Source organism: Tachypleus tridentatus, chromosome 4 (assembly GCF_004210375.1).
Source record: "Tachypleus tridentatus isolate NWPU-2018 chromosome 4, ASM421037v1, whole genome shotgun sequence".
Classification (NCBI taxonomy): Eukaryota; Metazoa; Arthropoda; class Merostomata; order Xiphosura; family Limulidae; genus Tachypleus; species Tachypleus tridentatus.
The window spans coordinates 46,027,963-46,043,371 of record NC_134828.1 but is presented as its reverse complement, the minus strand read 5'-3'; the positions used below and the strand labels follow the sequence as shown (position 1 = coordinate 46,043,371).

General features: G+C 29.1%; 1 long non-coding RNA gene across 2 annotated transcripts; it reads right to left on the bottom strand.

Annotated features, from left to right (window-relative positions):
• Positions 1-8,355: 8,355 nt before the first annotated feature.
• Positions 8,356-15,094, bottom strand: LOC143249050 (uncharacterized). 2 transcript variants are annotated; one of them, XR_013027413.1, is made up of 3 exons: positions 14,591-15,094; positions 13,351-13,456; positions 8,356-9,273 (listed from the first exon to the last, which is right to left on the bottom strand). It is a non-coding gene; the product is annotated as an uncharacterized LOC143249050 (long non-coding RNA). The 2 variants fall into 2 exon arrangements; XR_013027412.1 differs by having other exon boundaries at positions 8,356-9,142; positions 14,591-15,068.
• Positions 15,095-15,409: the final 315 nt, after the last annotated feature.

Sequence of the window (15,409 nt, the reverse complement as noted above, 5' to 3'; positions counted from 1 at the left end):
TGGCTATTTTAGTCACATGTAATCGAAAATTATACACGAATGGTTTACGTTTTTTTTCAAATTCAAGTGCTTCACTCACATCCTGCTTCCTTCCCACCAACACTTAATTTAAGCACTTTATGTACATATATGCTTTTTGTTTGATTTCCTTTATTTTTCCATGGATATACTTATATGTACACACACACACATACTATTGTTCAGCATTCTTTACGCGCCTTGCAAGTTTATAAGTCTTTAATCGTTTATGAGTTAACGTTCGTTGTTTTTCACGTGTAAATAATATAAATAAGCTATTCTACTTTTAAAATTATTATTTTTCACTGCCTTTTTTTCTTCAATATCTATGCCTATGTACATAATACACATGGTTAAATTCTTGTATTTTAAAATAAGTTCCTTTTTTGTTAAACGTTTTATGTATTTAAAATATTAGTATTGTTGTCGAAGTTCAATCATTGAGTTTAATTCTGTTATACAATATATATTGCTGTGTTATTAACTGTTTAGCTTTAAGTTTTAATTTGTTGATTGCTTCTATTTCACTCTTGGTAAACGCACAATCAACAGTGCGGTGTTATTTCATACATGGATGTTTACAGTCATTTTCACGTTTCTTTTCAAATTTGTTGTTTCTATTGTGATTTCAACATGTTACATTTAATCTAAACTTCTTGTATTAGAAGGAATTTCCACTTTTATAGAATTGTAAATATTTGTTTTTCCTTATATGTCACTTAATGCAAGTTTTAGCATCTTTTATTGTATTTAAGTTGAACAAGGGTTTTTAAGTATGCAAATATTATATACCTAACTTTCCTGTAATTTACATTTCACTTCATTATATTTAAAAACATTCAAAACTGTAGCACATTGAGTCACATGACAAACTAAGCTTAAAGCATCACTTCTTGTAGAGTTTCTGTTTAAGGAACTCATTTACTGTTTCATGGAATACCTGCATTGCATTTTATTTTACCTTGTGCACAGAGAACCACCAAGCAAACATAACACGAAGCACAGACATCTCTACATTCTCGTTTCCATTTTATGCTTGGAAGGCTACACACAGATTGTTTTGTAATAGTCAAAACGTGTTGTGAAAGTTTCCTGTAGCTTTGTAACGTTCTCAAAGTTGTTGATTCTGTCAATCATGTTTTTCTTTTATTTACACATTTTATTTAAGCACCGCTTCCATCAATCACAGATGGCCAATGCTTTTAATTTTGCTTTATAATGCAATTGTTTGTAGTTAAGCACAAAACCACACAATCTTTGTGCTTTTGCCACCATAGGTATTACAGCTCAGTTTTGAGCTTTGTAAATCTGCAGACATACCACTTTACAAAGTAATAATAGTTACAAATATTTGCTTTTCATCATTTCTTGTGCGTATGTTTTTCCCGCTGTAAATTAATTTTAAAAAATAGCTACACACGTCTTTCAGAAAACTAAATCCAGCACCAATAGTTTTGCACAGATCACAGTCTGTATGCTATAACTAAATTTCAGATTATCATAGTTGCTTCCACTGGATTTGTGGTGCATTGTTTATAACTACTTAATATTAACAAGAAAAGCATATGCTCTGTGAATTTATACCAAATTTATTTAACAAGGGACTATTTTTACATATGTAGTACACACAAAACAAGATTATTGTGCAGAAATATACAACTGTTCATTTGAACGTAACTTCATAAATTGAAGACTTGGAAAAATCATGATTTAACAATTAATCAATTCTCCCTTTATTCTATTCAAATCAGCTTCCAAATCTTTTGAATAATATAGCATTACTGTTATAATATAGTTAAAAAAAACATGATTTTCCTATGTCATTAATGAAGTTATAATACATATGTAAACATTAAAAACGAAATCCTTTGATTTTATTATCATTTTCATCCTAACACAAAAATGACATTTAATTAGAATATAGATTTCTCTATTAAATAAAATAACATTTCAATCCAGTGATATACGAAGGCATTGCAAAGTTGGGGTACTTAGGTAGACATGCAGATTTTATAATGAGAGACTGAAAGTATAAAGAGTTGCTAAAACCAGCTAAATCTATGGAGTCCTGGGATTAAAAGCAAAACACAGTCAACCTTGAGTCATCACCGATATCTTGTTAAAAAAAAAATTAAAATTATTATAACTACAACTTTCTTTCAAAACTGAATATTCAACAACCAAAAAAACATGGTTCTTCAACATTGGATTACAATCCTATATCAGTGAAAAGGTTGTTTTTTTGTAATATACAAATACATTGGTTAGCTTGTATAGATCAAGTCAGTAACTGTGGTGCAACATAACTACAAACAAAAAATGTAAGGTGGTTTGCTAAGAACATCATGTATCATCTACAGCAAACATCTCAGAGCTAAAGACCAGTATAACAAATGTCAGAGCTGCTGATATTGAGATGTTGCAGCAAACATTGACTGAAATTAAACATCAGTTAAACCTGCTGAGAGCCACTAATGGTGCACATGTAGAAGTCTACCAACATGTCAATAAAATCTGATGAGTTGTGCTGCAAGAAAGAAAACTACATGATTGTATTTCCTTAAGTAGTTAATTATTAAATTTTAAAATAGGAATGATAATTTTGAATACTTTGAATTTTAGTTGTGAGCTTCAGCCATTTCTTGTGGACTTATGATAAGAATTTTAAAGTAACAAACATTGCTGTTGAAATATGAACATAACATTTAAAGATTCTTCCATTTTTTGCACACAAAATGAAAAGGAGTCAAAGCAGAATGAAAACACTCAATGATTCCCAGTAAATACACATTCTGCTCAACTTGTCATAACTGTTGGGATTGATATATTTGACAACAGAAAAACATGACAATGCAAATAAAGTTCACAAAACATTTGCAAACAATATGTATGTTAAATATAGTAAATTAGCAATTTCTAATAAAGAGAAAACTCAATGAAAATATTAGAAATGTGAATAGAATGACACTAGATGACAGCACTACAGGTTCAGGATGAGAAGTTAATTTTTTATTAATGGAAGCTCCTTGAAAAAAGGCATACAAAAGAGGTGATGAGTTAATAGTGTGAAACTGTCCTCGTTTTCTTGTAAGGAAATTTTTTATTGGAAGTAAAAAACTGATATATAAAATATTTTACAGACTCATCTTGTGTTATCCCTATTACTAACAGTAAACCTTCTTGAATTTACAATTGAAGGCAAAGAGAGCTTTGAGAACATGGCTGTATCATACTAAAAATATCCCTGGAAAAATGTTAATTTACTTTATTCAGTGAACTTCCTTCAAAGATAATAACAGCTGGTGTAAAATCCTGCTATTTGCCAATCAGCTATTTAAGGAGGAAGATATACATACAAACGTGATCACCAAGGAAGGGAATGACCAGGATTGTAACATAGGATGGGAAATCAAAAGATGGGATCTCTAACAGAAAAATGTAAAAATGTCTTAACTAAAGATAAATAGCAATGTATAAATAAACTTCTGTTTAATCCAGATTGTTAAATCCTCTTCATCATAATGAATAATATCATGAAATGATTCAAGCAAATAACTCTAAATATTAAAATATCCTGTATCATTTTAGCTTATGTTCCAACTTCTTCAAAATTTAATTTTTACTTTAACATTTAAATGACAAGTAAGTAAGTAATATTTGGAAAAACTCTTACAGAAAAACATTTCTGGGAAGGGTTTTATTAGCATGAAAAAGATAATCTTTCAAGCAAGAAGGAACATACATATAAATATAGATGTCAGGTTTATGACACTCTCTTGATACATACAGAAATGTTACAAATAAACAACAACCTAATACTATAAAAATACCTAACAACTGTTATCCTAATGAAAAGAGTGCCACCATCATGCAAGTGCTGTTCAGTATAGCATGACAAAATAAGAATGAAGAAAGTCTATAGAAAGGAAAATTCTGAACATAATAGTTAAAGATAAAAAAAATCTTTAAAAAATATTACACTTAAAATACATATCAAGTAGAACTCTGAAAGACTGAGGTATAGGTTTTGTTTCCCAAGGTAAAGACATGAACAAACACCACTTACAGTAAAGGTTTTTAATGCAGTTTATTCTAAAACATTTGTATATGAAGTTATTTCTTTATAACTGATATGCATTTTTCATATATAAAAACATTTATAATATTTTAACATGCAAGAAGTCATAATTTGAAGATAAAAAAAGTATTTCAGTAACAACCTTAAAAACTTTATTGCAGGCATTTTCTAGAATAATTCGCATTGTCCAAAACAATTCAGTAGGAATCTTAATATAGCAAAACAATAAAAATTTAAACAATAAGATGCTTTAATAAATGAAAGTTTGTTCTGAATGAATGTTAATTTCCACTCTGAAGTTGATATTTCATTTTCATTTCTTTGGATGGAAACTTTACTAAACATTAGTTGAAAAACATACATTATTGTCTCTTGGAAAATGTTAAAAATAAAATTAATTTTCTTTTTCCTTCACAATCACTGTATTTAATAACACATTTGGACATATGATTGCATGAACAAAAGAAAGAGGAACACTAAAAAATGTATCAGACAAGGATACATTGCTACAGCTGTACCAAACTATCCTTAAAACATCTCAAACTGAATGTTATGAAATAAAATATAATGCCACAATAATAATGTATGTTGAATAAAGTTGTAATGTTTACTTCCATAAAAATAATTTTATGTCATTATAAGCAGAAGTATCAAATGAGAGGAACATCTTGATAGTGTGTCATAAAAATTGTCTTCTTATTTTAGTTGTTAAAAACAAACAGTAACAAAGGCTGTAGATTATATTCATCACGTTTTTATGACCTACAAATGAAATGATGTCTGACAAAAGTACTTGAGGGAGAAGTATATGTATCTAGAGTTGCATAGTAAATGTTACTACAAAGAACTGTGACTATACAGCAATATCTGTAAGTCACACACAGCCTATAATAAAAACAATCTACAAAACATTTTTTGGAAACTATGTACTAGTCATTCTGTTAACAACTGTATTATTATTTCTTAACTTAAAAACCCAACAACCAACATCTCATTAAAGTATGCTTGTTTGTTATTGGATAAAACAACATAGTTTCATATAATATAGTACTGGTAAATACAAACAAATTACTTTTAAAACATTAAAAATAAACATCAGCTAACAAAACAACACTAAGTATACAATTAACTTTTAATGTATTCTATCCATTCATCCATCCAATATTTTCAGAAACCAAAACAAATAATAAATATACTGTGTACATAAACATATAAATATTGCTCTATATACAACTCAAGCAAAAAAATTGTGTTATTAAATAGGATAAATTTACCAAAAATTTATAAACTGATTTTATGGAAATTGTTTGGTTTGCACACAAAAGGCACTTGAAAACTATCTCCCAAAAACTCAGCAACAAAGGTATAAACAGATAGTTACAATAAACTATTTTGTAGAAAACAAATGTACCCCACAAACAAAAAAAAACATACAATGTACAACACAGATAAATATCTTTCTTAGTTACTAAACAAAAAAACATTCCACAAAACTTAATTTCTTCAAACTGAAAAATATCAACATCTAACACAACCAGAAAAATAAGTTATACAGTTTCTTTGTAGCAGTTATAAGTTTATAATGATTAATAAAATATTTTCCAAACACACACACACACACAAATAGTTCTGACTTGTTTTATTTGAAATCTACTTGTAAATATTATGTTTTAAAGTTAGTTTCTCTGATAAATTTTTATTATTTACACAAAAGCAAAAGCATGACAATATTATCAAATTTTATAACCTTTTAACGAGTGTTAAAATCCCAATTGAGTTAAATGGTTTTAGCTGTTTCCAGAAATGTAAAACTAAACATAAAGAAGCACTTCATAGTTCAAAACATCAAAGCAATATACACATATTTACACTAATTATTCATGTCCACAGTAACATACTATTCTGATAAAAAAAATTGCCTATGGTCAAAACAAAGTAATACAAAAGACTGGGACAAGAAACAACTAAATAATGAACATTTAAGAGTAAGCAGTTTGAATCATGATGTGACCATTGAAGTCCAACCTGACAAAATGGATTGTAAACAACTAAGAGTTTTTGTGAAAACATTTAAGAAACACAGAGGCTGATACCTTACAGAAGTTTCCACCCTTCATGATGGTTATTAGCTTACAAATATTTTGAACCATTAAGACAACTGATGGTCACAGAAAATGTTAACCCTTATCACTAATCTCTGTAACTGTTGAAAGCCTGTGCAAGGGAACTTGCACTATCATTAACAAATTGTTTTATATTAGTTAAAAGGCCACTCTGACTTTTTTTCACAACAAATAACAAAAACAAAACATGAAAGTTTTTTACTTACTATCTAAACATGGCTATCTTTTGTTAGAATTGTATATTGCTCTGTACCTTTTTCATTTGTCTGAATCTCTTGAGTATCTAATATGATTCACAATAGGTATTCCATGAATTAAAAAAACAACAACATGATATAGTACTATACTTGTACTAACATAAATTAATATGTAAATCAGGAGTACTAAGTCTTCTGTTTACAATCAGTAACAGGAGTAATGTTACAAAAATTCTTCTTCATTAACAAATGTTTACTAGTAGTTCCAGTGCTGTAAACATCTACAAGTTTGGGATCTTCAAAATTGGTATTTCATATAACAAACAAATTAAACAAACAGAAGCAGAAACAGTATAGTGCTAGAGACAAAAAAAAACCCTTAATGTTTAATTACATCTCTCCCATGAGCAGTCAAATTTATAAATGAAAAAGCATGAATGATATTAAAAAAAAGCAACACTTAATGACTGTAATTATGAAAAAAAATGGATCTTAACATATTTTTCATGAAGTATGTATTATTCACACAAACAATGTAAATTATATTACCTTATTATTAACTGCAATGGACTATTCCACTAAAACCTCTTTGCAAAGGAAAAGTATTTAACTACACCATCTACCAGATAGTGGGGTTTATTTAATGTAAAGTACAAAAACTGTTGAAAATTATACCCCATAATAACCTGATGATGTATCATTCATTATGAGCCTAAAATGCACTTTACAACATTGCTAATAATTATTTTATCCAATTAGTCAATTACAATTCAACCAGTAGCATACTTATATGACAAGTAAAAGGCACAACTTTAAATGTTTCATAAAAGTTAAGCACAACTAACTTCTTTCAGTGTCAAATTATTAGAGAAACATGTCAAACATTATTCCCATTTTTAAGATTCTTTAAAAGTCCTTTTCCCATTTGTAGACTATCCTACCAAACATTTCTTACAAGCATGAGGTGTGAGATTTATTTCAAAATAAACTGAACACTGGCTTTCAGATATGCAGCACGTAAATATGTTTAATATTGAGTAAAAACCAGCTGCCAGCTCTAAGTGTCTGATGTAAGTAGAGGATGAAAAGTCTGTTTATACAATGACAAACAAATTATACTACTTTGTAATATTACTACAGACATATTTGTTTTGTATATGTAACAAATAAACTGAATTATTCTATAGTAGTAACATCATATGCTCTTCTGCATTAGTTTGGTAAACAACTTTGTCAAATTATTTAGCACCACAAAACAGTCACCTTATAGCAACATCAAGGTACAGCACAGTGACAATCATTTAGCCACTTTTTCATGGTTGTAGTACTGTTTGTTTGTTTTTAGCATCTCCCACTATATTAGAGTATTACCATATTAGCACATAACCATTTTTTATTCCCTTGTCATAATACTGTGATTTTCTAGTGTCTGCCATTAGGTTGCAGCAGTTGTGGTATAGTAACAATCATTTAGCCATTTATGGATTATTATAACACAATGTATTATTAGCACCCTTCATTATGTTACAGCATACCAGTCAACTGTACCTAAATTATTGTACATAATACTAACTGTTCTCTCCTGTATTGTCTGCTCATCATTTTACTTCACCACATACCAGGTTGGCAATTTTACTTTGCATCCACATGAAGATGTTTATTCCAGTAATAACTGTGACAACACTTGAAAAACTGTATTAAGTACCATTCTAAAAATCTCATAAAAGCCCTTGGTGTTTGTTTTGAAAACACATCTTAACAGATATTGTTTATACAGATGACTCTCTTAACACAACTATATCAGTGTGTTGAATCATAAAGAAGACAGTTTAGATCTATCATAGCTGCTATTTATTAGACTACGAGGTTTGTTTATATTCTAATATCTGTTTGTAACTTTACAATTAGTTGTTAAGTTATATTCAGAAAACACAAGGAATTCAGTTGTCACAACAACAGTTTATTAGATGATTCAAGTTCATTATCTACTATCTATATATTACCTTGAGACCAAACAGTTATGAGCTAGCTATTAAATCAAATGGAAAATTAGAAGAGAACTATAACACTGACCTGTGTTTAATGTCTTTCTTTTTTATTATTTGTGTTACGATCACAATTTAATTATAATATCAAACTTCCCTCAGAATCACACTCTTTCCCTATTCTATAACATAATAAATGGGCTAAACAAAAAGCAATTTAAAACTGAGAAATAAAGCAACACATGGGTCAAATAATTTTAATAATTTAGTGTCATAAGCGTTTTGTCTCTCACAAAATTTTAAAACTATATAGCCAAACAATCAAAAACTGGTCAATACATTTTGTTAGAAATAAGTAGAAAGTGCACTTCTTGGCCTAATTTCCCTTTATGGCAGACATTAATATGGTAAGCTCTGCTGCTAGAACTATCCATTTTTAACAAAACTGTGGTAATGATAAGAATCTTTATATTTTATTAATGTTAACTGAAAGCCTGGTTCACTCACTTCTCAGAATAATTGATATCAATGTTCTTGACATTGAACAGTCACATTTTACTAATTCATTAAACACACAAAAAACTGAATGGATACTTTCCATCAAGCCAGTAATTATAGGAAACCAAAATATGTAACAAAGGGAAGAATTAAGTACAATTATACTAATCACTGTTTGATGTTAACTGTCTGAGCTGTTTTAGGGCAGTTTCTACCAACTTCTTCTTGTCTGCTTCTCTCACCCTTAAGGGAGTAAAGAACATTAATTCACACTAAAAGTATGGATAGGTCAAATTAATATTTTAAAAAATTAGTAAATTATATTATTAAAATTGTACAAATCCTTTTCATTCACAAGCCTGAACAAGACCTACCTAAAAAAAATAAGACCCTTTAAAAAAATGTTGCATTATTTTAAACTTGTATTTTTAAGCAATAATTTTATTTCTAAAACAACTTGAAAGGTAGTAATACACTTTTTACAAATAAATAAACATTGCAATTGGTTTAAAAGCATGCATTATAAAATATAAAGTGTAAACACACCATTGTAAAGTAAAAAAAAAAAAAAATTATCTTTATGACACAAATTTGTCCAAAACAATGTTTTAGGTAACACTGCATAACAAATCATTTGCTACTAGAGAAAACTCAAGTGATTCTTGGTAATTAAATAGTTTTGGTTTCAGATATGTAATCAGAATTTGTCCAACACCTCTAGATTTTAAGACACTGTAGTATCTCACTACTTTATCAACAATATGTGTAATACCATACAATCAGCTCAGTTCAATAGGTTTATACTGTGAAATTAAGTTTACATAGAAAGTTTAATGGACAAAAGGAATAAATTTTGATAACTTCAAACAGTAACTGTATTGTATTGGTGTAAAACTCCATATATATTGTTCATATGTGCTACTTGTTCTTGATGAAATTATAATGACTTGCACCAATTTTGCTTCATTCCCATGTTCACCTTTTCTGCCCAGGAACATTTAAGGAGTCCCTCAACAGAGCTTAAAATGGGCAGAGTGATACACCTCTCTCTCAACTGTTTCTCACTCACTCACTCAGTTGGTTACTTTGTCTGGCTCTGCCCACACTCAAAACAAAGTCCATCTTCCTCACATCACTTTCACTTCAAGTAAAGTCCAAAAACCACCTAAACAGTTTATGCTACATTTGTGTTGTACAGTTTCCAAATCTGGCTTCACACAGTGGCTAAATAAAAGAAGAGCAATTGTGTCATTGACAATTTCAATGATACAGTGTGAGCCCAAAGATCATCTAACTTACTGTTATTTTTGCATTAATATTTCTGGATATTCAGACAAAACTAAATAATACATTAAATATCCAGAGATTGTGATGAAACCAGTACCTCATGGGGATGATTTTCTTGTGTCACATCCAGCAGCAAAGTGGGAAATAGAAGTTATACTGCAAAAAAGACAATGAATCATCTTTATTTCCTTCATTTAGTAATTTTACCCCTGTGGCATCTCAACATAAACTGCCTCATCTGATCACACAAGATGAGCTAAATGATCAGATTTGTGACTTGTTTTATACTGAAACAGCATGGGGAACTTTCATTTTCGGCAATGGAATTTATCATAAAAAGTCTTGCTTCTCACTGCAGCATGCAAGATACTTTGTGTTTCTGTACAAATGTTGATGCACTAATTGAAGAATCAAGTACTGAATATACTCTCAAGAAAGAAAACATTTTACCAATTCATCTAAAGTTAGTGTGAAAACTGTGCTTTTACATAATGGGAACACTAAGCCATTGGTTCCTGTTATTAATGCTGTGAACATAGTAGAACATGCAGCTTATTCCTGAAGCAATCAAATATCCACTACTGCTAAGTCTATAAAGTAAGTATACCAAACACTGTAGCTTTTTGTCTGTCTGGGATAGCCGATATCATAAAATTCATTTAAAAAAAAAGGAAAGACCAGTGAGAGAATTACGTTCCAGGAAAACAGAAAGTTGAGTTCCAACTTTCAGTGAATCATCAAGATATGTTTCTTCCCTCACTCCATCTGTCTTATAAGTTTCAAAAAGTTAGTGAAGTAAAAACTAAAAGGTCGTATTTTTGTTGGGCCACAAATTTGGGAAGTGCTGATGAATGGTGATTTTGAAACATTACTCAGTCAGAAAGAACTTACTGCGAGGAAATCACTCAAACTGGTTGTTAAAATTTTCTTAGGAATTTACAGAGATGAAAACTATGTTGTGACGATTAATGATATCCCTGAGAACAAGAGGAAAACTGGGTCCAAGATGTCACTAAAGTTACACTTCTCACACTTTTAATTAAGTTTCTTATCAAATGATCTTGGTGCAGTGAGCAATAATCTTGGTGAGCAATTCCCTTAAGTTATGTCTATAATAGAATAGTAACATCAAGAAAGACAGTGGAATCCTGTGATGACGGAAGATTACTGTTGATTCTTGTAGCATGAAACTAACAACATACATAAAAGATGCAACAAGTCAGTCAGGTATTTTGTAAAAAGAATTGAAAAAATAATAACATGATGATAGTTTTAAACATAGCTTAAGTGTATTTTCAGTTTTTTGAACATTCTTAAATGCAATTTTCAATAAATAAATAAAGTTATCAGAGAGTTATTTTCACAATATATAAGAATATTTAGAATAAACCTAACATTGCTCAAAAACTAGAGGTGATCAGTAATATTCAACAATTTTTAGAATCAGGATCAACAAACTACTCATGAACAGTTGTATTTTTATTGTAGTGGAGAAGCTTCTTTTGTGTACAGTGTAACTTCTAAACATATAATTACTGTGCAAAATTACTCAAACACTTATATGCTTTACATATTTCTAAAAAATTACTTTGATTCAATGACTTTAGGATATTTCAACACACAAACAAAAAACATGAATTTTATCTCATAACTAAAAGCTGATAGTTAAAACCATATATAACTTCTATTATAAAGAACCTTACACATAGAACAACCTTAAATATAAAATTTTCAAAACTACTTACAGATCAACCTATATAAAGTATATACTTCATGATATTCCTACAAGTACCTATATTCTTAGTTATGCCAACTAACAAGACATGCTTTAACAGATATGAGGTGTTCTTTCATTATAAAAAAGCCCAGACACCTAGTTATCATAAAAAAAAAGGTTAAGGAAAACTATCGTATTTATATGTAAGAAAGTATCAATTAATTGTGCAAATTTGTGGTAAGCACTGTTAAATATATGAATAAACAAACATTCTGAATTTAAGTGGTTTTCTACTAAATGAAACTAATTATGGCTAAATTAACTAACACATTCATGATTATTAACTTCAAAATGTAAAATAGAATTTTAGTTATAAACATTATACCATAAATTTAAGATTTTATTTCTATCTACCTTAGAAAAATAATATATTGATAATATTTATCTACTTTGTATTCAATGTTTTATTACTCTCACATTACACGTGGAGATGAAAATCTAAGAATGTTTATTTAATTTGAAGCATTGGAACCTATCATCTTGTGAATATGTGCAAATTGTATGCATGTATGATTAACTAACTACACAACAGACATTCAACTATTATTAAACTCTAGACAGTTAAAACTGATTCATTAATAATTATGGTATTAATACAGAGAATTCTCAGGTTATGTTTAATATATTACAATGATAAAAAACATCTATGGAGAGAAACTTTTTGGTAATAAAATCTACAACTTTTTCCAACTTCTGTCTCAAAACAAAATACCTACATAGTTCAAATAAAAATTAAATGAGTAATGAATATTATGTACATCTAACATACCACCATACTTATGATGATCAGAAGGTATTGATTCATCTGTCATGGTACCCTCAATGCAAGCAAATTTTGTGCTATAATCCCAAACACAAGATTTAGCTAGCTTAGGAGGTTTAGTTTTGTTCTAAACACATACATTAAGATAACAATGCAAAATAATCCTAATAAACAAATATATATATATATATATATATATATATCAAACAATTTAACCAATACTAAAAATAAACTAACATTAAAGAAAGAAAAAATAAAACATTACTTTATTCACAGTCTACAACTATTTATCATCTTACCTTCATTCTTTCTAAATTTGTATTTACACCTGTTAAAGGCTAGTTGAGAAACTAAATAAGACTTAACTTTTAATTTAAAAAATGAAACTTGACATCTTGCAGGACACGCCTTGGAGTAAGACATCAATAGTATCAGGTATCTTAAGGACAACATATGACTAGGTAACTAAACATACAACTTTTAAGGTGGCTATATGTTTTCATTTTCCTTTTTTAAAAATCAAAACATGCATAATAATTATTGGAAAGACTTTAACAATTTATAATAAAACAGTATAATAGTGACATTTAAAATTAACTTTGATTACTTATATGTTCCACTTACTTTTCAAGCAGAACTACAGCAACTTGTGGGTTTACCCTTAAGTTCTAACTATTTTCTTGTCCATAGTCATGAAAGTAGGTTGCCCAGTCCCATGTCAAGAAAAGATCTAGAAGTTATAAGAAAATATAACTACAAAAACTAGAAAAATTCCAGTGCACCAAAATAAAGTAAACTGTTATACCTAAATTAACTAACAAAAATTACAAGAAGGAATTGTACACCATAAGTCAGAAAGTAATAATAAGAAATCAGTTTTAGTGAAAGGAGACTGATGGACTCTGTGACTAAACTAAAATAATTGGAAGATGTGATATCGAAAAATATATGTAACTATTTTACTTAGTAGAGTTTCCACAGTTAATACATCTTTAATTATGTTTATTTGTTTGTTTTTGAATTTCATGCACGAGGGCTATCTGCACTAGCCATCCCTAATTTAACAGTGTAAGACTAGACGGAAGTCAGCTAGCTATCCCTAATTTAACAGTGTAAGACTGGAGGGAAGTCGGCTAGCTATCCCTAATTTAACAGTGTAAGACTAGACGGAAGTCAGCTAGCTATCCCTAATTTAACAGTGTAAGACTAGACGGAAGTCAGCTAGCTATCCCTAATTTAACAGTGTAAGACTAGAGGGAATTATGTACTTTACATTCACACTTAGACACAACTAGCTATCATCTGATCTTAACATTAATAACAGAAGGTGTATTTAATGGCTAAATATTGTAACAAAGGCTTAGTTGAAAAACTACTCCATTGAAACCCTTGGTAACTTTTATCTTACTTTTGTCTATACCTCAATGTTAATAAACAACTGAAAAAATATAAATAAAATGCTATTTAACTTATCGTGGTGCAATAAGTGAGCCTAGGGTATTATTTGTTTTATAATTAAGCTTAAAAATGTACTGTGCAATAACTTACTCTAAGCTCAATAAAGACAAAATATCAATTCTAAATCTAAATAATTTCTGAATTTAATTGTTTTGTTCTGTCACCAAAGTTAACAAGAATAAAAAACAAACCAAAATGTATATTAAACATTCACAACATAAATACCATAGTTGACCTAACAATATCAATTGGTAGTTTTGTTACAAAACAATGATATAAATTGTAGACCATTACTATTAAAACAAAGAAGCATGACACAAACTGTTTATTATATATATTAACACCAGAGGGACATTTAGAGTGTTCCTTCTACCACACACATTATACTCTTTAACACTGTAAATACCTGACAGCCATAAAGCTTCTTATTTCCAAAGAATGCAACATGTAGATCTTCAATGTTTCCAGTTTACTAAAATGTTTAGTTAAAATAAAGTTATTTCAATTTTAAGTCCATCTCATGCTACGTTTATCATTTTTATAAAGTACTTCATAACTTAATGTTTCATGAAAAATTCAAAATCTTCCTATTAACAGTAAGCAGAGCTAATCTTTATACATATACTCCAAAGGTGATTTACAAAACTGTAACTTTTATCTCTGTATTTCTATAGACTGATGGAACTTTTAGGCAAATAGGTCTATTCAGATACCAATAACTATTTTGAATCTATTCAATGTCACACAGCATGGCTTTCAAATGCATAACTAAACTTTTGGAAAAAAAATATCAATAACTAACATACTGAGCAAGAGCAAGAATTTAAACTGAACAAAATACACTATTCATTTCAAGCAGGCCAAACTAGCCTAACAATCCTTTGACTGTTTATGTACATGTGAAACTGAATGAGTGCTTAAATCTTTATCAGTACAACATATAACCCAATAAAGGTAACACAAAATATCTTAACTCGATTGACTATTCTTTTTTTTAGGATAATAAAAAGCAATGATTAGTAGGGCACATTACAAGTACAGATGTTGATGTCATTTATGTCAATAACAACAGAAGACATTCCTGTCATGTTTAGATGGACATAAAAAAATGTGTGCATTACATGAAAGATGGCAGTGACAACAGTTAAAAAAATGTTAAAACAGGTTTCACAGAATAGAAAAATAAAAAGGAATGGGAATTACAGAAAATGATAATGTAAAGAAA